At 42.9% G+C, this 23,877-nt stretch overlaps 1 long non-coding RNA gene across 17 annotated transcripts; it reads left to right on the top strand.

Moving 5' to 3' along the window:
* The first annotated feature begins 491 nt into the window (after nucleotides 1-491).
* Nucleotides 492-12,090, top strand: LOC149411787 (uncharacterized). Of its 17 annotated transcripts, none has more exons than XR_016304716.1 (9): nucleotides 528-1,381; nucleotides 1,578-1,813; nucleotides 2,206-2,343; nucleotides 2,442-2,597; nucleotides 9,195-9,488; nucleotides 9,685-10,468; nucleotides 10,567-10,624; nucleotides 11,115-11,350; nucleotides 11,449-12,090. It is a non-coding gene; the product is annotated as an uncharacterized LOC149411787 (long non-coding RNA). The 17 variants fall into 17 exon arrangements; XR_016304710.1 differs by having other exon boundaries at nucleotides 529-1,381; nucleotides 10,567-10,682; nucleotides 11,075-11,350; XR_016304705.1 differs by lacking the exons at nucleotides 11,115-11,350; nucleotides 11,449-12,090 and having other exon boundaries at nucleotides 492-561; nucleotides 834-1,381; nucleotides 10,567-10,753.
* The last annotated feature ends 11,787 nt before the right edge of the window (nucleotides 12,091-23,877 follow it).

Consider the following 23,877-nt stretch of genomic DNA (forward strand, 5'->3'; position numbering starts at 1 on the left):
TCATAAAAGAAAGACGATTTGAATCAAAATTCACATTTTAATTACAAGTATTGTATTGGTATACAGAACGTACAAAGGGGGTGTAGCTTATAGGTACTTCCTATTTTTTACAGCCAGCCCAATTCACAAGAAATAGTTATATGTATTTCAATACAACTGGGATTTAAAACACAGATAGAAAACTGATACAACCGGAATCCTTTCAGCGATAATTTCAGATTGGGGCACATTGTGCATCACCGCGCCATACGATACAGTAAATGGCGTGGGCGACTGCTGCAGCAGTAGCCAGTTCAATTGGTAGCCAGCAGGAATCGGCCAGCTTCTAGGTTGTCAGCATCAATGGCTAATTCAGTTGGTAGCCAGGAAGAATTGGTCAGCCTCTAGGTTATCAGCATCAATGGCTAATTCAGTTGGTAGCCAGGAAGAATTGGTCAGCCTCTAGGTTATCAGCATCAATGGCTAATTCAGTTGGTAGCCAGGAAGAATTGGTCAGCCTCTAGGTTATCAGCATCAATGGCTAATTCAGTTGGTAGCCAGGAAGAATTGGCCGGCTTCTAGGTTTTCAGCATCAATGGCCAATTCAGTTGGTAGCCAGGAAGAATTGGTCAGCCTCTAGGTTATCAGCATCAATGGCTAATTCAGTTGGTAGCCAGGAAGAATTGGTCAGCCTCTAGGTTATCAGCATCAATGGCTAATTCAGTTGGTAGCCAGGAAGAATTGGCCGGCTTCTAGGTTGTCAGCATCAATGGAGCAGGGATTGGCCAGCCTCTAGGTGATCACCGGCAGTGGGCAGTTCAGTCGGTAGCCAGCAGGTATTCTTCAGCCTTTAGGTTGTCAGCATCAATGGAGCAGGGATTGGCCAGCCTCTAGGTGATCACCGGCAGTGGGCAGTTCAGTCGGTAGCAAGCAGGTATTCTTCAGCCTTTAGGTTGTCAGCATCTGTGGCTGGTTCAGTCGGTAGCCAGGAGGAATTCATCATAATCTAGGTTGTCGGCATCAATGCAGCAGGGATTAGCCAGCCTCTAGGTGATCACCGGCAGTGGGCAGTTCAGTCGGTAGCCAGCAGGTATTTGTCAAAATCTAGGTTGTCAGCATCAATGCAGCTGGGATTGGCCAGCCTCTAGGTGATCACCGGCAGTGGGCAGTTCAGTCGATAGCCAGCAGGTATTTGTCAGCCTTTAGGTTGTCAGCATCAATGCAGCAGGGATTGGCCAGCCTCTAGGTGATCACCGGTAGTGGGCAGTTCAGTTGATAGCCAGCAGGTATTTGTCAGCCTTTAGGTTGTCAGCATCAATGCAGCAGGGATTGGCCAGCCTCTAGGTGATCACCGGCAGTGGGCAGTTCAGTCGGTAGCCAGCAGGTATTTGTCAAAATCTAGGTTGTCAGCATCAATGCAGCTGGGATTGGCCAGCCTCTAGGTGATCACCGGCAGTGGGCAGTTCAGTTGGTAGCCAGGAAGAATTGGCCGGCCTCTAGGTTGTCAGCATCAATGCAGCAGGGATTGGCCAGCCTCTAGGTGATCACCGGCAGTGGGCAGTTCAGTTGGTAGCCAGGAAGAATTGGCCGGCCTCTAGGTTGTCAGCATCAATGCAGCTGGGATTGGCCAGCCTCTAGGTGATCACCGGCAGTGGGCAGTTCAGTCGATAGCCAGCAGGTATTTGTCAGCCTTTAGGTTGTCAGCATCAATGCAGCAGGGATTGGCCAGCCTCTAGGTGATCACCGGCAGTGGGCAGTTCAGTCGGTAGCCAGCAGGTATTTGTCAAAATCTAGGTTGTCAGCATCAATGCAGCTGGGATTGGCCAGCCTCTAGGTGATCACCGGCAGTGGGCAGTTCAGTTGGTAGCCAGGAAGAATTGGCCGGCCTCTAGGTTGTCAGCATCAATGCAGCAGGGATTGGCCAGCCTCTAGGTGATCACCGGCAGTGGGCAGTTCAGTTGGTAGCCAGGAAGAATTGGCCGGCCTCTAGGTTGTCAGCATCAATGCAGCTGGGATTGGCCAGCCTCTAGGTGATCACCGGCAGTGGGCAGTTCAGTCGATAGCCAGCAGGTATTTGTCAGCCTTTAGGTTGTCAGCATCAATGCAGCAGGGATTGGCCAGCCTCTAGGTGATCACCGGTAGTGGGCAGTTCAGTTGATAGCCAGCAGGTATTTGTCAGCCTTTAGGTTGTCAGCATCAATGCAGCAGGGATTGGCCAGCCTCTAGGTGATCACCGGCAGTGGGCAGTTCAGTCGATAGCCAGCAGGTATTTGTCAGCCTTTAGGTTGTCAGCATCAATGCAGCAGGGATTGGCCAGCCTCTAGGTGATCACCGGCAGTGGGCAGTTCAGTCGATAGCCAGCAGGTATTTGTCAGCCTTTAGGTTATCAGCATCAATGCAGCAGGGATTGGCCAGCCTCTAGGTGATCACCGGTAGTGGGCAGTTCAGTTGATAGCCAGCAGGTATTTGTCAGCCTTTAGGTTGTCAGCATCAATGCAGCAGGGATTGGCCAGCCTCTAGGTGATCACCGGCAGTGGGCAGTTCAGTCGGTAGCCAGCAGGTATTTGTCAAAATCTAGGTTGTCAGCATCAATGCAGCTGGGATTGGCCAGCCTCTAGGTGATCACCGGCAGTGGGCAGTTCAGTTGGTAGCCAGGAAGAATTGGCCGGCCTCTAGGTTGTCAGCATCAATGCAGCAGGGATTGGCCAGCCTCTAGGTGATCACCGGCAGTGGGCAGTTCAGTTGGTAGCCAGGAAGAATTGGCCGGCCTCTAGGTTGTCAGCATCAATGCAGCAGGGATTGGCCAGCCTCTAGGTGATCACCGGCAGTGGGCAGTTCAGTTGGTAGCCAGGAAGAATTGGCCGGCCTCTAGGTTGTCAGCATCAATGCAGCTGGGATTGGCCAGCCTCTAGGTGATCACCGGCAGTGGGCAGTTCAGTCGATAGCCAGCAGGTATTTGTCAGCCTTTAGGTTGTCAGCATCAATGCAGCAGGGATTGGCCAGCCTCTAGGTGATCACCGGTAGTGGGCAGTTCAGTTGATAGCCAGCAGGTATTTGTCAGCCTTTAGGTTGTCAGCATCAATGCAGCAGGGATTGGCCAGCCTCTAGGTGATCACCGGCAGTGGGCAGTTCAGTCGATAGCCAGCAGGTATTTGTCAGCCTTTAGGTTGTCAGCATCAATGCAGCAGGGATTGGCCAGCCTCTAGGTGATCACCGGCAGTGGGCAGTTCAGTCGATAGCCAGCAGGTATTTGTCAGCCTTTAGGTTATCAGCATCAATGCAGCAGGGATTGGCCAGCCTCTAGGTGATCACCGGTAGTGGGCAGTTCAGTTGATAGCCAGCAGGTATTTGTCAGCCTTTAGGTTGTCAGCATCAATGCAGCAGGGATTGGCCAGCCTCTAGGTGATCACCGGCAGTGGGCAGTTCAGTCGTTTGATTATAAGAGCCGGCACACGGAGACGCCCCATTCTTGTAATGATGACTGATGCGTCTGACTCAGCTGATAAAGTGCCGGCCGTAAACAGCGCGTTAGAAATAGTGGTAATCTTTAAAATGATTGTGCCGTGATGGAGGAACAGAAGCGACTACAGATTTCAGTTAACACTCAGGAATTTATAATTATAATTTAACAGATCACGTTTTAACTGTTTAAGGTGCTCCGTCCACTCGTGTTAATTTTTGAAATTTGACTGACCAATATTGTAGTGTTTTTTGCTATTAATAATAATTTCTCTGGCCTCTTGTGACGTCAATATCTTTTCCACAACTTGTTTTCGTTTCAGACGCAGGTGTTTTTAGGTGAGAATAATAATTTCGCACAGCGACTGGTTTGTCAATATTTTGATTTTTCTCCTGGTCGATTTGCTTAGTAACCGATAATTGTGGTGCATTTTCAACTCGTAAACATTATTTCTCAGAAAAGGGGTCATCAAACTTTGCCAGGTGTTCAACCTTAGTTGCAATTGAGTTAAAGCAGTAAATTTTGTTTTCACGTTCGATACACTCCTTCCCGTGCAGTTGTGGCTGCACCCAGCTATTTCGTCGAACATGTAAACCTTTACAGTGGTTTTTTCGTATTAACCAGCAGTGCGTAAGGTCGGACTGGCCTGCGTTACTGTTGTGGTAATGGGGTGGGTCGGATGACGGCGAGTTTGACCACCAGTCATGTACTTTATTTGTTGTAGTTGGATGATTCCATTTTGTTGGGCTGCCATGCTGGGAGGGTACCCGCGCAGCCAGAGCATGTCTGTGAGCTGTTGACTGATTCGCTATTGGCGACGAAGTAACACGTCTTTCTTGTCTTTGTGATAAAAAGCTTCTAGAGCTAAGTGATTGGTCGCCTTGCACCTCTTGTCACTTGTCACTTGTCTTGTCCCGTTATCACGTGGGTCCATTGATATGCGTGAGTGGTCTGTTGTTTACAACAGATTCAGCTTCTGCTAGCGCCGTGAGTCAGGTTTCTTGCCTGAGAGCTCTTTGCTCGAGTAGTTTGTTAAGAGCTAATTTCTCTGAACCAACCTCTCTCATGCTCCTCCCGTGTAAGGTGGTATATCGTTACGGGCTGTTTTGTTTGCGTTTCATAAGTTCAGCCAATCTTTGGGCGTGTTTGTGAACATGTGGGTCCCTCAGTCTGAGCGATGGTTGCGAATTCCAATGATTTAACGATAGGTGTGGGGTTCATCAGCAGCGGATGGACGTTCTACTACGCCTTTCTGGTAGTACCCGCTGTAGCTGATACGTATGAGGCCTTTCACTCCTTGCATCAGGGGATGTAGACTATTGTGTACGCTGGGTATGCATTCGATGTGTACCCGCACTGCTATGAAGTTGAGAGTATGGCTAACATTCGAGGCAGGCCGCGCTCTGGATGTTATGTGGGCTTGAGTTGCTGCGTATCCGGGACCGGCTTTCAAGGCCGAGACGGTCACTGCAAACTCTCAGATTGACTGGCTAGTTACTGTCAAAGAGGGCCGATCTACAGTTAGTGTCCGCTCACGGGTTGTCGCATATCTGGGGGGGGGGATCGGCTTTCGAGGTCGGGCCGGTCACTTCAAGCTCTTAGGCAGACCTAGTGACCGTCGTCAATCATGGTTTGCCTCATATCTGGTACCAGCATTCGAGGCCGGGACGGTCGCTGCAAACTTGTCGGTGACTGCCTGGCCGCTGTTAATGGTGAGCTGAGCTGCAGATGGTTTCCGCTCACGAGTTGTTGCATATCCGGGGGCCGGCTTTCGAGGTCGGGCCGGTCGCTTCTGGCTCGTGGGCAGACTGGCTGGCCGTCGTCAATCATTTGCTGCATATCCGGGACCAGCATTCGAGGCCGGGACGGTTGCTGCAAACTCATCAGTGACTGGATGGCCGCTGTTAATGGTGAGCTGAGCTCCAGATGGTTTCCGCTCACGAGTTGTTGCATATCCGGGGGCCGGCTTTCGAGGTCGGGCCGGTCACTTCAGGCTCGTGGGCAGACTGGCTGGCCATCGTCAATCATTTGCCGCATATCCGGGACCAGCATTCGAGGCCGGGACGGTTGCTGCAAACTCATCAGTGACTGCCTGGCCGCTGTTAATGGTGAGCTGAGCTCCAGATGGTTTCCGCTCACGAGTTGTTGCATATTCGGGGGCCGGCTTTCGAGGTCGGGCCGGTCGCTTCAGGCTCGTGGGCAGACTAGCTGGCCGTCGTCAATCATTTTGCCGCATATCCGGGACCAGCATTCGAGGCCGGGACGGTCGTTGCAAATTCATCGGTGACTGGCTGGCCGCTTTCAAAGGAGGGCTGAGCTACAAAAGTTTCCGCTCACGAGTTGTCGCATATCCGGGGGCCGGCTTTCGAGGTCGGGCCGGTCGCTTTAGGCTCGTGGTCAGACTAGCTGGCCGTCGTCAATCATTTTTCCGCATATCCAGAACCAGCATTCGAGGCCGGGACGGTCGTTGCAAACTCATCGGTGACTGGCTGGCCGCTTTCAAAGGGGGGCTGAGCTACAAAAGTTTCCGCTCACGAGTTGTCGCATATCCGGGGGCCGGCTTTCGAGGTCGGGCCGGTCACTTCAGGCTCGTGGGCAGACTGGCTGGCCATCGTCAATCATTTGCCGCATATCCGGGACCAGCATTCGAGGCCGGGACGGTTGCTGCAAACTCATCAGTGACTGCCTGGCCGCTGTTAATGGTGAGCTGAGCTCCAGATGGTTTCCGCTCACGAGTTGTTGCATATCCGGGGGCCGGCTTTCGAGGTCGGGCCGGTCGCTTCAGGCTCGTGGGCAGACTAGCTGGCCGTCGTCAATCATTTTGCCGCATATCCGGGACCAGCATTCGAGGCCGGGACGGTCGTTGCAAATTCATCGGTGACTGGCTGGCCGCTTTCAAAGGAGGGCTGAGCTACAAAAGTTTCCGCTCACGAGTTGTCGCATATCCGGGGGCCGGCTTTCGAGGTCGGGCCGGTCGCTTTAGGCTCGTGGTTAGACTAGCTGGCCGTCGTCAATCATTTTTCCGCATATCCAGAACCAGCATTCGAGGCCGGGACGGTCGTTGCAAACTCATCGGTGACTGGCTGGCCGCTTTCAAAGGGGGGCTGAGCTACAAAAGTTTCCGCTCACGAGTTGTCGCATATCCGGGGGCCGGCTTTCGAGGTCGGGCCGGTCGCTTCAGGTTCGTGGGCAGACTAGCTGGCCGTCAAATGCGCGCTAATGGTACGCGTTATACTCCCGGCGGAGTATGAATGTTGGCTGGATGGCAGGCTGTTCAATTTTTTTTTGTTGACAGGCAGCAGCTCATCGCACGGGGTGGCAAGGTCCCCCGTCGCTTGTAATCGCATATCAGGGTCTGGGTCAAGCGGTATGGGCGCTGGGTTGGTTGCTTACTGGCGTGGTGACTGCGTTTTGACACCACAGCTGGCGAAGTTACTAATTGCGCAGGCCTAATGGCCAGTAGCGCGCTCGGGGTGTGTGTTATACACCAGTTGAGTGGGCATCTGCGTCTATCGGAAGGCTGTCTACTGTATAGGTTGACAGTCAGCGGCTCATCGCACGGGGTGGCAAGGTACCCCGTCGCTTGTAATCACATATCAGGGTCCAGTGCAAGCGGTGTGGGCGTTGCTTAGTTGCGCACTCGAGCGGGACTGCGTAGGATACAGCCGGGATATCACTGGTTGTCACCGGCGATGTCACTGGTGATGTCATTGGTTGCGCAGACCTTGGGCGCATTATACCTCGGATGAGTTGGTATACTGACTGGTTGCTGGGCCGTCCACTGTAGAGTTTGACAGGCAGCGGCTTATCTCTCGGCTCTGCGGGGCCGGTGCAAGCAGTGTGGGCGTTGCCTTGTTGCTCACCCGAGCAATGAATGTGTAGGACACCGCAGCCGGAAAGTCACTGGTTGTGACCAGTGATGTCACCGGTGTTGTCAGTGGTTGCGCAGGCATTGGGCGCATTATACCTCGGCTGAGTTGCAGCAAGCTCAGAGAAACCCAAGGCAAGTGAGGCCCGGGGCAGAAGTGCAGCGACATCGGGCCTCAGTGAATAGCAAGCTCAGGTGAGCCTAGGGCAGGTGGGCCCGGGTGGAGGCCAGTAACATCACAGCTCCTCCCGTGGGCTTGGGGCACAGGCACTGTGACACTGGGGCCACGGTGAGTAGCAAGCTTAGGGGGGGCCGAGGCAAGTGGGCTCTGGGCGGAAGTGTAGTGACATCGTAGCCTCAATAGACGCCTGGCCGCCCAATGGAGCCTGGCCGAGGAGAATCAAAGCTCGGGGAGATGGTGCCCATGGACTTCCCTGACATCAGCTGGTGTTGGAGCTGGCAGGTGCTCTGCGGGATGCCAGCGTATAACAGGGCGGGACCAGCGTCGTGGATGACTCGGAATCTCTCGGCCGCTGCACAGCGATGGCATCTCCAACGGGGCAGGACTGAAGGCGTGATGTGTGTATCCGGCTCGAAGGACCATTTGTACGGGACGTGTTTGCCTGCACAAGAAACGACTGTAAATAATAAGCACCGGCACACATCAGTCCTCAACCTGGGTAATGATTTAAGTAAAACACCGTTAGGTGTTTTATCCAAACCATCATAAAAGAAAGACGATTTGAATCAAAATTCACATTTTAATTACAAGTATTGTATTGGTATACAGAACGTACAAAGGGGGTGTAGCTTATAGGTACTTCCTATTTTTTACAGCCAGCCCAATTCACAAGAAATAGTTATATGTATTTCAATACAACTGGGATTTAAAACACAGATAGAAAACTGATACAACCGGAATCCTTTCAGCGATAATTTCAGATTGGGGCACATTGTGCATCACCGCGCCATACGATACAGTAAATGGCGTGGGCGACTGCTGCAGCAGTAGCCAGTTCAATTGGTAGCCAGCAGGAATCGGCCAGCTTCTAGGTTGTCAGCATCAATGGCTAATTCAGTTGGTAGCCAGGAAGAATTGGCCGGCTTCTAGGTTTTCAGCATCAATGGCCAATTTAGTTGGTAGCCAGGAAAAATTGGTCAGCCTCTAGGTTATCAGCATCAATGGCTAATTCAGTTGGTAGCCAGGAAGAATTGGTCAGCCTCTAGGTTATCAGCATCAATGGCTAATTCAGTTGGTAGCCAGGAAGAATTGGTCAGCCTCTAGGTTATCAGCATCATTGGCTAATTCACTTGGTAGCCAGGAAGAATTGGTCAGCCTCTAGGTTATCAGCATCAATGGCTAATTCAGTTGGTAGCCAGGAAGAATTGGTCAGCCTCTAGGTTATCAGCATCAATGGCTAATTCAGTTGGTAGCCAGGAAGAATTGGTCAGCCTCTAGGTTATCAGCATCATTGGCTAATTCACTTGGTAGCCAGGAAGAATTGGTCAGCCTCTAGGTTATCAGCATCAATTGCTAATTCAGTTGGTAGCCAGGAAGAATTGGTCAGCCTCTAGGTTATCAGCATCAATGGCTAATTCAGTTGGTAGCCAGGAAGAATTGGTCAGCCTCTAGGTTATCAGCATCAATGGCTAATTCAGTTGGTAGCCAGGAAGAATTGGTCAGCCTCTAGGTTATCAGCATCAATGGCTAATTCAGTTGGTAGCCAGGAAGAATTGGCCGGCTTCTAGGTTGTCAGCATCAATGGAGCAGGGATTGGCCAGCCTCTAGGTGATCACCGGCAGTGGGCAGTTCAGTCGGTAGCCAGCAGGTATTCTTCAGCCTTTAGGTTGTCAGCATCAATGGAGCAGGGATTGGCCAGCCTCTAGGTGATCACCGGCAGTGGGCAGTTCAGTCGGTAGCAAGCAGGTATTCTTCAGCCTTTAGGTTGTCAGCATCTGTGGCTGGTTCAGTCGGTAGCAAGGAGGAATTCATCATAATCTAGGTTGTCGGCATCAATGCAGCAGGGATTAGCCAGCCTCTAGGTGATCACCGGCAGTGGGCAGTTCAGTCGGTAGCCAGCAGGTATTTGTCAAAATCTAGGTTGTCAGCATCAATGCAGCTGGGATTGGCCAGCCTCTAGGTGATCACCGGCAGTGGGCAGTTCAGTCGATAGCCAGCAGGTATTCTTCAGCCTTTAGGTTATCAGCATCAATGCAGCAGGGATTGGCCAGCCTCTAGGTGATCACCGGCAGTGGGCAGTTCAGTCGATAGCCAGCAGGTATTCTTCAGCCTTTAGGTTATCAGCATCAATGCAGCAGGGATTGGCCAGCCTCTAGGTGATCACCGGTAGTGGGCAGTTCAGTTGATAGCCAGCAGGTATTTGTCAGCCTTTAGGTTGTCAGCATCAATGCAGCAGGGATTGGCCAGCCTCTAGGTGATCACCGGCAGTGGGCAGTTCAGTCGGTAGCCAGCAGGTATTTGTCAAAATCTAGGTTGTCAGCATCAATGCAGCTGGGATTGGCCAGCCTCTAGGTGATCACCGGCAGTGGGCAGTTCAGTCGATAGCCAGCAGGTATTTGTCAGCCTTTAGGTTGTCAGCATCAATGCAGCAGGGATTGGCCAGCCTCTAGGTGATCACCGGTAGTGGGCAGTTCAGTTGATAGCCAGCAGGTATTTGTCAGCCTTTAGGTTGTCAGCATCAATGCAGCAGGGATTGGCCAGCCTCTAGGTGATCACCGGCAGTGGGCAGTTCAGTCGGTAGCCAGCAGGTATTTGTCAAAATCTAGGTTGTCAGCATCAATGCAGCTGGGATTGGCCAGCCTCTAGGTGATCACCGGCAGTGGGCAGTTCAGTCGATAGCCAGCAGGTATTTGTCAGCCTTTAGGTTGTCAGCATCAATGCAGCAGGGATTGGCCAGCCTCTAGGTGATCACCGGTAGTGGGCAGTTCAGTTGATAGCCAGCAGGTATTTGTCAGCCTTTAGGTTGTCAGCATCAATGCAGCAGGGATTGGCCAGCCTCTAGGTGATCACCGGCAGTGGGCAGTTCAGTCGGTAGCCAGCAGGTATTTGTCAAAATCTAGGTTGTCAGCATCAATGCAGCTGGGATTGGCCAGCCTCTAGGTGATCACCGGCAGTGGGCAGTTCAGTCGATAGCCAGCAGGTATTTGTCAGCCTTTAGGTTATCAGCATCAATGCAGCAGGGATTGGCCAGCCTCTAGGTGATCACCGGTAGTGGGCAGTTCAGTTGATAGCCAGCAGGTATTTGTCAGCCTTTAGGTTGTCAGCATCAATGCAGCAGGGATTGGCCAGCCTCTAGGTGATCACCGGCAGTGGGCAGTTCAGTCGGTAGCCAGCAGGTATTTGTCAAAATCTAGGTTGTCAGCATCAATGCAGCTGGGATTGGCCAGCCTCTAGGTGATCACCGGCAGTGGGCAGTTCAGTTGGTAGCCAGGAAGAATTGGCCGGCCTCTAGGTTGTCAGCATCAATGCAGCAGGGATTGGCCAGCCTCTAGGTGATCACCGGCAGTGGGCAGTTCAGTTGGTAGCCAGGAAGAATTGGCCGGCCTCTAGGTTGTCAGCATCAATGCAGCAGGGATTGGCCAGCCTCTAGGTGATCACCGGCAGTGGGCAGTTCAGTTGGTAGCCAGGAAGAATTGGCCGGCCTCTAGGTTGTCAGCATCAATGCAGCAGGGATTGGCCAGCCTCTAGGTGATCACCGGCAGTGGGCAGTTCAGTTGGTAGCCAGGAAGAATTGGCCGGCCTCTAGGTTGTCAGCATCAATGCAGCTGGGATTGGCCAGCCTCTAGGTGATCACCGGCAGTGGGCAGTTCAGTCGATAGCCAGCAGGTATTTGTCAGCCTTTAGGTTGTCAGCATCAATGCAGCAGGGATTGGCCAGCCTCTAGGTGATCACCGGTAGTGGGCAGTTCAGTTGATAGCCAGCAGGTATTTGTCAGCCTTTAGGTTGTCAGCATCAATGCAGCTGGGATTGGCCAGCCTCTAGGTGATCACCGGCAGTGGGCAGTTCAGTCGATAGCCAGCAGGTATTTGTCAGCCTTTAGGTTATCAGCATCAATGCAGCAGGGATTGGCCAGCCTCTAGGTGATCACCGGTAGTGGGCAGTTCAGTTGATAGCCAGCAGGTATTTGTCAGCCTTTAGGTTGTCAGCATCAATGCAGCAGGGATTGGCCAGCCTCTAGGTGATCACCGGCAGTGGGCAGTTCAGTCGTTTGATTATAAGAGCCGGCACACGGAGACGCCCCATTCTTGTAATGATGACTGATGCGTCTGACTCAGCTGATAAAGTGCCGGCCGTAAACAGCGCGTTAGAAATAGTGGTAATCTTTAAAATGATTGTGCCGTGATGGAGGAACAGAAGCGACTACAGATTTCAGTTAACACTCAGGAATTTATAATTATAATTTAACAGATCACGTTTTAACTGTTTAAGGTGCTCCGTCCACTCGTGTTAATTTTTGAAATTTGACTGACCAATATTGTAGTGTTTTTTGCTATTAATAATAATTTCTCTGGCCTCTTGTGACGTCAATATCTTTTCCACAACTTGTTTTCGTTTCAGACGCAGGTGTTTTTAGGTGAGAATAATAATTTCGCACAGCGACTGGTTTGTCAATATTTTGATTTTTCTCCTGGTCGATTTGCTTAGTAACCGATAATTGTGGTGCATTTTCAACTCGTAAACATTATTTCTCAGAAAAGGGGTCATCAAACTTTGCCAGGTGTTCAACCTTAGTTGCAATTGAGTTAAAGCAGTAAATTTTGTTTTCACGTTCGATACAGAAGACTGTCGTCCTTGAACCAAGAAAAAAATCACTAGCTTTATGTGATTTCGAAAAATAATTGTTGATTCCTGGTGAGTGAAGCCCGATAATGCTTTTCGCACAACTGTAATGCATATTTAAATATTGATACATTCTTTGGAAGATTTTATTTTATTTTTTATTTTTACATTAACACCACACTATAAAAATAATTTCCCTTAGGATCTACGTCATCTTTGGAAATGCTGCGTAGAGGGGTCTTTTAAAGGAAAGGAGAGAGAAAAAGTTTTGGCAAGAAAACCTATATGACGAATGGGTAGGAATCTGGGAATTAGTAAGTCCAGTATGGACGAACGTTTGAATCAAACCCTCCCACTGCGGTGCAAAGGCGATGTTCTGAGAGAGTCTTCCTGTAGAGGTCAAAAGGTCTAGCTAAACACCCTCAGGCACCCCTGTTTAGTCAACAAACGTAGTGAACCAGTTGGGGTGACCTATGGCAGAGGTGTTGGTTATCCAATAAATGGTCGCCGGGGCAGCGGCGCTTGTAACAACCTCCTACATTGAAGTCTTATTATTCAATTTATTGGTGGTTTCATTTGATTCAGCACGAAAGAAACATCATAAATGATACCTCACACGACAGTTTGTAACCCTCCCACAACCATATAAATTTTCTTATTTGTAAATACGTAAACGTTTTGTCTTTTAGTTTCATAATCATGATAACGTTGTAACCATAACTACACGTTTATATTTTTGAGAAAATTCTGAATTCGAAAGAAATTTTCACTAAATGTTTACCATTTCTCAAAATGATGATTTTTCCATAATAATAATTAAACTGTTATTTTTAATGTTAAACTGGTATTTTTTTTTAATGTACACTCCTCTTCCATCCACAAGCAAATGCTTATAATTTAAGAGCAGTATAAATTATCAGTTACAAAATAACTCACTATGACTTGATTTTTAAAATATTTGTAATTTTAAAATTGAAATGAGAGATACATAATTATAGCAGAATTGGCTAATACTAGCTCAATAAGTTGGTAGAGTATTGTCCCGGTAAGAAAAAGGATTTGGGTTCGATTCCTGATTGGAACCATTACCCTTTTTAATTTTTGCGTCTTTGTTTAATATTTCACAGAGATTTGTTAATATAGATCAATGTTTAATCTTAATATATTTCAAAAGTTGCACCATCTTGGTAGAACATCCGAGGTGGGTTTTGGCCTCCTTCATAAATGCTTGCCATTGGCTGCGGTACCTCGACATTCACCTCCAGTCATTCCTTCTGTAATTTTCTTCAACGCAGTTTATTCACCAATCAATCTACCTACCTCAATCTACCTACCTCAATCTTCCTACCTCAATCTACCTACCTCAATCTACCCACCTCAATCTACCTACCTCAATCTACCTACCTCAATCTACCTACCTCAATCTACCTACCTCAATCTACCTACCTCAATCTACCTACCTCAATCTACCTACCTCAATCTACCTCTCGGTTGCTTCCACTTGGATGGCATCCAATCGGTCATACTTTTGGCAGCATGAGCTGTCATCTGGTGGTCTTTTTACATGCCCAGCCCATCACAGTTTTCGGGACCAACTGAATCTTACGATGGTCTCATGCTTGATGAGATTTTCGAGTTCAGAGTAATCCTGCCCGTGATTAATTCCCGACACGGTATTAATTTACAACAAGTATTAAAGGGATATATTTATTTTCTTGCTATTCCGCTATTTAATTTTGAACCACCTTGTGTTTTAAACCATGAGACGTAAAATACGTTTGCTATTGCATTTGGCGTCGTACATTACTAAATTATTATCAGTTTCTGCGAGATTTTTATAAAACATAAATATAAATAAAAACGAGTGAACGTCTAAATTTTAAATGGGAAAGGGACTATTTGTTCTTTTCTGATTTTTTGCTAAAGTTGATCGTAAAATTTTGTCCATATTTTATGTTTCCAATGTTGTTGTCTCTGTTTCTCCCTCTAATTATTAAGTTTTTTTAAGTTTCAAGTAAAGAAAAGGACAATTCATTAGTTAAACGTTTATGGGCTTTAAAAAATCAATTACGAAAGAATTAAAAAAAAATGCTGTCTAGACAATTTATTTTCTACACGAAAATAAAGTCATTTATTGGCATAAAGTCTCTTAAAAGAATTGCTTCGATGCATTCAATTATTGCAAAAAAATAACACCTGAAATTGCGTTTTAAATAAAGGTGTACTTATATTGAAAAAAATATTAACTGATGGATGAACAATTTAATTTGACCTTGATGAAGAAATATGGTGCCGAGAGACAAAAGGCCAGAGCGCTGAAAATATTAAAATAAGATAAATGCATAAAAATTAAGCCTTGTTTTTGATTTATTAAATGTTCTTTTGTGACGTTTAATTGCATGCTTTTACGTGGAGAATTTTAATATTTAGTCAAAGCATGGAAAATTTGTATATTTCTACTGTTTTAGTTACTATGCACCGTATGCAGTACAAACTTAGAAATTCTTTTCAGTAAGATGTGACAAAGACATTAAAATAAATTATTCATTTTTTAAAGGATCTTTATCTCAGCCCGACGAATGTCTCATTTTATCCCCTTTTTTGCGAAGTTTTTCTACTTGTCACACACAGTGTTATACTCGTTCGTATGCACAGTGACGTTGAGAACAATGAAGATGATAAAATATAGATATCTTTTCTGTCGTGTAATTTTCATGTGTGGACGGCACACGAGTCCCAACTGCTCCCTGTGTATAGCCAGTGAGACTATGAGTGAAGCTGAAGGTAGTGGTGAGGAGCAAGATATTGGAAATAAGAAGGTGGGGAAGTACCTGGCTATTCAGATCTGGTCACCAAACTCAGCCAATACCACTTCAATCAACTTTTCAACTTTGATTGGTGGTCTTTACCATAGCGATACTGAGTTCATCCTTCACTCTGGAACGTGCCGCAAGTATGTCGTATGCGTATAAAATTCATCGTTACAAAAAATATAATCCTGTAGTACAAATTAACAATCACTTAAAACACTCTAATCTGTGTCAGTTTTATTGAGTTCAACTAGAACTGAATCTGCAATTACATTACCATGTGGCAAAATATTTGCAAATGCGCTGTTCCAAAAATATGCGCTTTGATTGCGTTTGAAGACACTGTACAGAAAATCAATAGGAGTGTGATCAACACCAATATAGCGGTTATGTGACATCATGCTGCCTTCAACATGCACGTACGTACCAGTAACTATAACGGAACAACACATACTACAATTCTTCAAACGGATTTTAAAGAATGTCGATTGCAATTTTATTATAATTTTTTTTATATTTTTTTTTTATTATTTTATTTTATTTTTCATTTTATTATTTCATTGTACTACAGAACATTCATTCCAGTTACAGTACAATTTTATATCATATCAGCATTAAGGTAAGTGACTCTTCAATAATTGTTTCAGGTCATTTAGAGAACAGTCACTTACATCCAAATTCTTTGCTAGTTCGTTCAACAGCACCACTCTCCTCGTCATGCTATGCTTTGCCAGGACGTCGATGAAATCTATTATAATTGAGTTAAAAGAAATACACATTTTTCGCTTTCTTAATTTTAGTACACACTAAAAAAATAGTGAAAATTATTGTTTACTATCTAAGTAACATATTATTGTTATTTTAAGATTAAACAGTTTTTTATTAAATATGTTTATTCTGTTTTCTGTTTTCAGGCTGTCGGGATGCATATTTTAAATGTGTAAACCCTCATGGCATACAATAATTTACATAAAACCTCTAAATACCTAGGCCCTAGATCACAAATGAAATAGTTAAATATCTACCCAAGAAAAAAAAACATTTGAATAGGTTGGATTGTTTAACCCTAAGTAAGGAAAACTAGACCTTACTTCGGGCACACAGACACGGCCGCATCACACTTCCATGGGATCTCTTCAGTGGTTTGAAGCGTACTTATCCGCGGTCAAAAAGCGCCCAAATCGTAAATGAAATCACCGAATAATTGAAACCACACTTTATTGTTATGGACCGCTGTGCGCCATTTTGTAATAATATTGTTGGTCTGAATTGAATGATGAAACTTTGTTCAGGAAATTTAAATAACTGCATAATGAAGCTATTGGTGCTTCTCGTTGCTTGAATTAATGTTCTGTAATGTGAGCGTGTTTTATTTGCATAGTAGGGGCTCGACTTTTGATACATCATTTTTTAAATATTGTTTTATGTATCTACTAGTTTTACTACCTGGCTTGGTTTTGTATTATGCTGATGCTGTATCTGGAGTTTCTACTCTCGTAGTTTTCATGGACAATTTTCTTTATAATCGCTAGCTTAAATCTTTCCAATTTTATTTGCATTTTTTTCTCCATTTTTTTGACAAGCATATCCATGTTAATCGATTGTAAGGATGCATCTGAGGCCAAGCTAGTTGATTTGAAGATTTTTGTCGGCGGACATTTTCTTTGCTTTAATTGGAAACGTTAGATAGATAATAGCTCAACAACTCTTAATGTTTGTTTTGATTCCTTGACGTTTGATTATTTACGCCAAAACATGCAGATTGAACACTAAAAGCTTATATATTACTAAGATTTAATGCAGCTACTTTCAATAACGGATCACTGGTTATGTATTATCAGCCATTAATGTGATTTCAACAGTGTTTTAAAAAAAATTATAAATTGATTATGAACGACACAAATTATTCAATTTAAATTTAGCTACGTACGCCGGAATTCGAACATGAACTTATTCATGAGCCTTATCCTTCATTGAAGCTGGTGGGAAAGGGAAACAGCTGGGGAAAATAAAGGTTAGAAATACCTTGCCATTCAAATTGTAGCAGTTCAATTTTGCCCCGCCACCAAGTTCCTAAAAACTGTCAAGACCTCTCAGTTGTTTATGTGACGCATGCTTTATGGTACCTTCTAGAGAGAGCTCAAGACAGAAGTTCGAGAGCAGCAACTGGAGTACTATTCGGGCACCCAGCTGAGGACGTCGTGACTACAGGGGAGATACGAGCGAGCACTCCAGTCGACAGTCTTACGGGCAGCGATGACGCCATCAGCTTGTAGAATTATTACACTGGTCATCGGTTTGCACCGTTTTCTAAATTTAACAACGCTTGATTCGTAGTTTGGCGCCCTTCACACGTTAAGTCAGGTCAGATGACGGCCGGCGTGGTCTAGTGGTATACGCTTTTGACTACAGATCCGAAGGTCGCGGGTTCGAACCCGGCGTGCGCAAATAAATTTTATTTGATTAATTTGTGTTATTTCACAATTAATTAATTTAAAATAATATATAGTATATTTGCGGCACGTTCCAGAGTGGAAGATACTCTCAGTATCGCCCTGGTGTAAGACCACCATTCAGAATTGAAACGTTGCTTGAAATGGCTTTAGCCGTGTTTGGTGACCAGATCTGAATAGCCAGGTACTTCCCCACCTTCCTCTTCCACATCTCCCTCCCCTCCCCAATACCCTCAGCCTCACAACATACCCCAATTGGGGATGCCATAGTCTCACTGGCTCCAGACGGGAGCAGTTGGGACTCTTGTGCGGTATTACTGTAAAAAAAAAAAAAAAAAAAAAAAAAAAAAGATAATTTTATGTCATCAAACCAATGTCACACTTCAATGTAATTTAAATTCTGTCTGTGCGCTCAGTACTTCGTATTGACCCTCACCCCCAGAGATATAACTAATATTTTTATTAAATAAAAAACTCTTGCTCTTTAAGTTGTTGGAATAAATGTAATATTGGATATCTTTTCTCTTTTATTCTTAAAATCATAGCAAATTCCCGATGTTGGTTCCTTTTAGCTTTTAAAACGGCCAAACGTGGCTTATTTAGAGTTATTATTTGAGATTGTTTCAAGATCTGAAGTTATATGATATCATCATCAAATTCGGCTAAAGCCATTTCAAATAATGCAATGTTTCGATTTTGAATTGTTGACTTTTTATCGGAAGTATAAATTACTCTGAATGTTGTCATCACCTTAACATGAATAAATGATTAGTCCGTATAGCTTCCGTGTTTTATCTCTCCTACAACATGGATCTCTTCAAGACTCCTTCATCTCCTTAAAAAAGGCCATTCACTTAACATCCCCAAGTTCACACGGGCCAACAGGGAAATTACTAACCCCAATGCCTCCTGTGCGGAATTTTTTTTTTTAAATGTGATGAATCTATCTATCTACATAAATAAAAATAATAATGTTCAAATAAAAATTCTAAACAATTTTCCTATTCATTTCTATTTCCCCTTTTCCAGGCTAAAAATATTCTTCAATGCGCTGAATTCTATAAACCACTTGTTATTTATTGCCAAGTGACAATCGGGCCTCATCAAAGCTCAACTTTAAATTTAATTTTGAATACATAGTTCATTCTTGGGAAGATAATATACATCTATATTCAATTGGTTCATCGAATGGGTACCAATTATCTTGTAATCAAATTTCTCTCTTCAAAACACTGAACAGAAAATCAATAGAAGTGATCGAAGCCGACTGGTAACAAAAATTGGTGTAGATAAAATACGTATTATCTTTTGACTTCTAGGCCCTAAACACGCCATTTGACACGATCATCTGTTATTTTTTATGAGAAAACCACATTTCTTGTTTAAATAATTCGTATTGAACGTTAAAAATAATCATTCGATAATTAATATAGCGCTGTTTTTGTGAAAAATAAAAAATATTTAAATAAAGAAATAATCAAATATCAAAAACAATAATATACAATTCAAGCGACGTACAGTAGATAATAAAATGCGTATTAATTTGTATTTGATTTGCTGATGTAATTATGGTGAGAGACTACTAGCGGAATTTAAAAATAATCCCTGAAATAACAATGTTCCACCAGACAAGCTAAAACTATGCGATTGTGCCCTTTAAAGTAAATTTCTTCAAAGCCCGTTACCGCATAGCATTGCTGTACAAAGGGGCCTGATACGTCAACATGCGTCAATAACACGTGGCAGAAACGCGAGCTATTTATTATAAAAAACAACACAAACAATACTTTCAATTAAAAAGTAATGCCATCCCTAATTCTTAATGTTTTACCTTATGGTTTTTACAAAAAATCATACTGCATTTCATCGGTTAAAGGTAACAATAGCACTTATAGCTTATGAATGAACAGTTTTATTACGCCGAGCGGCGAAATCATACTGGCCTAGTAAGCCTTGCCCAATTGTGCCCGGTTAAGTTTGTTTGATGTGGTGTGCCCAGTTGCCCTAGTGCCATCTCCTCTCCCTTATTTCTTCCATGGTCCTAAAACTCCCAAAGAAAGCTTACCGAACTTAGTATCTTGTTTGCTGATTTTATATCCTACCTTATTTTTAAAACATGTTATTATTATTTTTATTTCTTGCTAGAGCAATCCCGATGAGTTACAAAACTCCTTGTAGGACGAGAGGAACTTACATTTCATAGATGGGAGTTAATAAAAACAATTTTATATTGGTATTTTGATATCAAAATTATAAGTTTCACTTACGAAACCGTACTAAAATCTTGTTAGTTATCTTGTAAATTATTTTGCTAAATTATCTTGTCTTAATGTGATATCTTCAATTATGACCAGAATAAGCTCTCTAAAAATATGTTTTTCTTGGTTGTCGTGATCAATTTTTTGTTTTAATTTTTTTTATGTAATTTAATTATTTTCACATTTGATGTATTTATAGAGGTAGTCACAAGGAGGAATATCATGATTGGTTTAATTTTCTATTTATTAAATACTACAAAGGTACAAACTGAAGAAATAGTATACATTGTCGATTTCCATAAATGTGTAAATATATATAAATATTTATTATTTTTAAGCAATAGTTTCAAATATTCAAAACTGTCGGGTGCAAATGCAATCTCCACTATGGGTATATTATGCGTCTGAAAAAAGTGTGGGAGGCATTGGAATGTGGAAGGTTGGAATAATCCTGCCTATTCAGATGTAGCTATTGAGCACAGCTAAAACGAATGATGGTAGAGAATATTTCCGCATTTAATAAGAAGTACTTACGCACAAAGTAACCTTATTTCTCGTACACAGATACGCCTGCAATCTATTTCTATTGTGTTAATAACTTCAGTGATTCAAACGCAGCCGCTACCAAAGCCTTACTGATTGTTTTTGTTCTTAGAATTAAATAAAACCTTCAACATTTCTAAGCCTTCCCTGCGAAGACAAAATTAAATAAATAATATGAAATACACGGGTTAAGTAATAATTCTTGTATTATGTTTATCATAAGATGTGAAAATATTATTTATTTCTAGATCCTTCGTCAGATAAGTATTCGGAACTGAATTTAATATCAGAGATGAAAAGACACAAGATTTTAATTTTTTGTATTTTTTTTTTGTATTTATTTCTTACTAGAGCAATCCCGATGAGTTACAGAACTCATTTAAGGACAGGAGGAACTTACAATTCATATGTAGGAGGTAGTAGGTACAATTTTACAACGGTATTTTGATATCAAATATAAGTTTCACATTCAATACAGCATAAAAATTAAAAATTAAAATAATGACACGTTAAGTAGAACAGAAAACAAGTACAAAAAGAAAAAAAACCAGGAATAAGATACAAGAAGAAATGACAACACAGTTAAGTATTTTCATTTAAAAAAAATATTCTTTTAAAGCATTGCTTTGCAATTTTTTATTATGGTGGATGTGTTTGTACATATCTGGAAGCGAATTATATAGTGTATAGGCAATATAGTTCAGTGATTTTAACCCATATTTTGTAGTGTGTGTTTGAGGAATACGGATTTTATTGTTATTTCGAGTATTGTGGTTGTGGATGTCTTGTATGATATGTACCTACCTACGCTTTTGCGAGTTGATAAGATGATTACTAAGACGTTTTTAATTTTTTTTTAAACATTTTAAATTTGTATTATATTACTATGATCGTTTCATGGCAAAAAAGATGGATGAATTATTAATGCTGTGAAGACAAACACTAACTCCTCGGTCCTACGAATCCGGAGGTCGCGGTTCGTGGTCAAATAAATTAAATTGTGTTATTTCACAATTTTATGTAAAAAAGTAGTATACTAATGATAGATATATTTGCGGCACTTTCCAGAGTGGTAGATGCTCCTTATAATTTGCAATTGCGTGTGCCAAACTGTAAGTAATGGGTGCAAATTATATGGTTTCTTAAAAAATCCATGAAAGCGACAAACCGGCCGGCATAGTCCAGTGGTAACGCATTGGACTGCCATTCCAAAGGTCGCGGGTTCGAACCCGGCGTGCGCAAATAAATTTTATTTGATTAATTTGTGTTATTTCACAATTAATTAATTAAAATAATATATAGTATATTTGCGGCACGTTCCAGAGTGGAAGATACTACCAGTATCGCCCTGGTGTAAGACCACCATTAAGAATTGAAACGTTGCTCCAAATGGCTTTAGCCGTGTTTAGTGACTAGATCTGAATATCCAGGTACTTCCCCACCTTCCTCTTTCCCTTACCCACTTACCTTTAGCCTCACAACATCCCCCAATCGGGGATGCGATAGTCTCACTGGCTCCAGACGGGAGCAGTTGAGACTCTTGTGAGGTATTCACTATAAAAAATAAAAAAAAACCAATTAGGTCGGTCATGTCATGTTGAAATTCCCCGCATTTCAAAACAGCATATTTAATAGCTAATTTTTTTTTTTTATATTTCTTAAGTGTTTTCTCCAAAAAATAATTTTAATAATTCCTTTGCCTCGATTGAGAAATACAAAACTTACATTTCCCAAGTAATGAAAAATTAGTCTTATTAGATGTTGTTATCCTGTTTCCAAATATTCCCGAAGTTGAAAGTAAAAATATCCATATTCTGTCTCATTTATTAAGCAATTAAAAATTACTAAGTAGAAATATTTTATGTGTAAATATTTTTAATAATTTATCTCACCTGTTCAATATTTGCCTGAACCAAAACTATTTTTAATAAACTTAATTTTTTTATCAATTAAAAGAGAGCTAAAAAGATATGCCTTATACCTACTTATATATTTATTGTTTTTGTGTTTAATTCGAAGAACTCTATTTTATTTTATTTTTTATATTTAATTAAAATCAAATTTAATAACATAATTATTAATTTCAGGGCCATTTTCAAACTGTCAGTTTGAAAATGGCCTTGAAAGCCGAAACAGCTGTTACAATAAAAAAAAAACAAAAAAAAGTGGGTGTGTCAAGCCTACGCAAGACAGAAGTGAAACTTCTAGTATTCCTCTCTCTCTATTTTCATTTCATCATCTCTATTTTCTCTCTTAGGTTAGTTTGAAAATTAGAGGTTAAATAATTCAACGACGAAGCATGGATTTGCTTTTTCTAATATTTTCTTATAGATGAATGACGTTCGATTAATGTATAGTTCCAAAAATTTTCAATTTATTCACAAGTATACAATATTACATAAATAACAATATTACAATTAAATATCTCGTCACTACTCATTTTTAACACTGAAATTCCGTACCAAACCGTATGAACCACAATTTATGAATGTGGGTTCTGTTGGTTTGTCGGTATCTTATCTTTGTCGTCTGCGCCTCGAGCCGGTACAGCCGAGATGTTCCTGGTCTCGAGGAACTGTCTCACCTTACTGCAATTGCTTTCCTCGAAGGTTCTATCGGAATTATCCACATTTTTGGAGGCAGCACTACTCACTAAAACCAGCAGCAGCAAGCTGAACGCACAACACGTATATTTACACGGCATTTTAAACATATTTTTTAAAGTTTATAACAACTTCCTCGACAGTAAACAATATTTATATACTGGAATACGAATGGAACGGCAAAGCGCGCGACGCGAGCGCTCTCGACGGACGACTAAACCAGACTGAACGGCGGACGGACGGTACAGGAAAGCCCTGTCCACGTCTGTACCACAGCTAAGGCATGCGCCAAACAAAATTATACTACCGAGTAAAAAAGTACTTAAATAAAACACATAAAAACTTTTATGCGCATGCTAATGATTTGTTGCTTTTACTGAAAACAGTGAACGGTGAACGGTGAGCGGTGGTAAGGGTACCCGCATTTTCGTGTCGATCCTGACTCGGTTTTACTCCGTCCACGAAAATCCATTACGCGCCTAAAGAAGTTTCACTTCAAAATACTTGCAGAAATTAATAATTTTATTATTAAATTTGATTTTAATTAAATTTAAAAAATACCTACTTATACTGATATAACCATTCATAATTCCTCCAACAACCCCATCCCATAAACACCGCTTTCCATTCCATGATACATAGGCCGGTGATAGTCCTTATGTCAAATACCAACTCGATCAAACAAATCGCAATAAATAACGGTAATCAGGTAAGCATGGTCAATTACATTCCAAACAAATCGCAAAAAATAACGGTTATCAGGTAAACATTGTCAATGACCAGTTAATTTTTATTCAACAGCCCTAATAATTAATAATAATATAACAACCAATAATAACCAACCTTACGAATAGCGTAGAACCTTGTACATTAATATTTTTTTCTCAAAAAAGCATAAAAAATCTCCCATTCTCAGCATTTTATAAAAAAAAATAATAAACGGGAAGGATGAAGAAGAGAGTTTGAGTTTTTATTCACTCCCATGCAGCGTTTGTCTCGGGTTTCATATGGGCAAAACGTCGCGTAATATTAATATCCGAGTCAAAAAACACCTAAGATGCCTAAATAGTAATTTTCCAACCACGCCATTGAAAGAGATCAT

Source organism: Hesperophylax consimilis, chromosome 24 (genome assembly GCF_061612785.1).
Source record: "Hesperophylax consimilis isolate HC1 chromosome 24, BYU_Hcon_1.0, whole genome shotgun sequence".
Classification (NCBI taxonomy): Eukaryota; Metazoa; Arthropoda; class Insecta; order Trichoptera; family Limnephilidae; genus Hesperophylax; species Hesperophylax consimilis.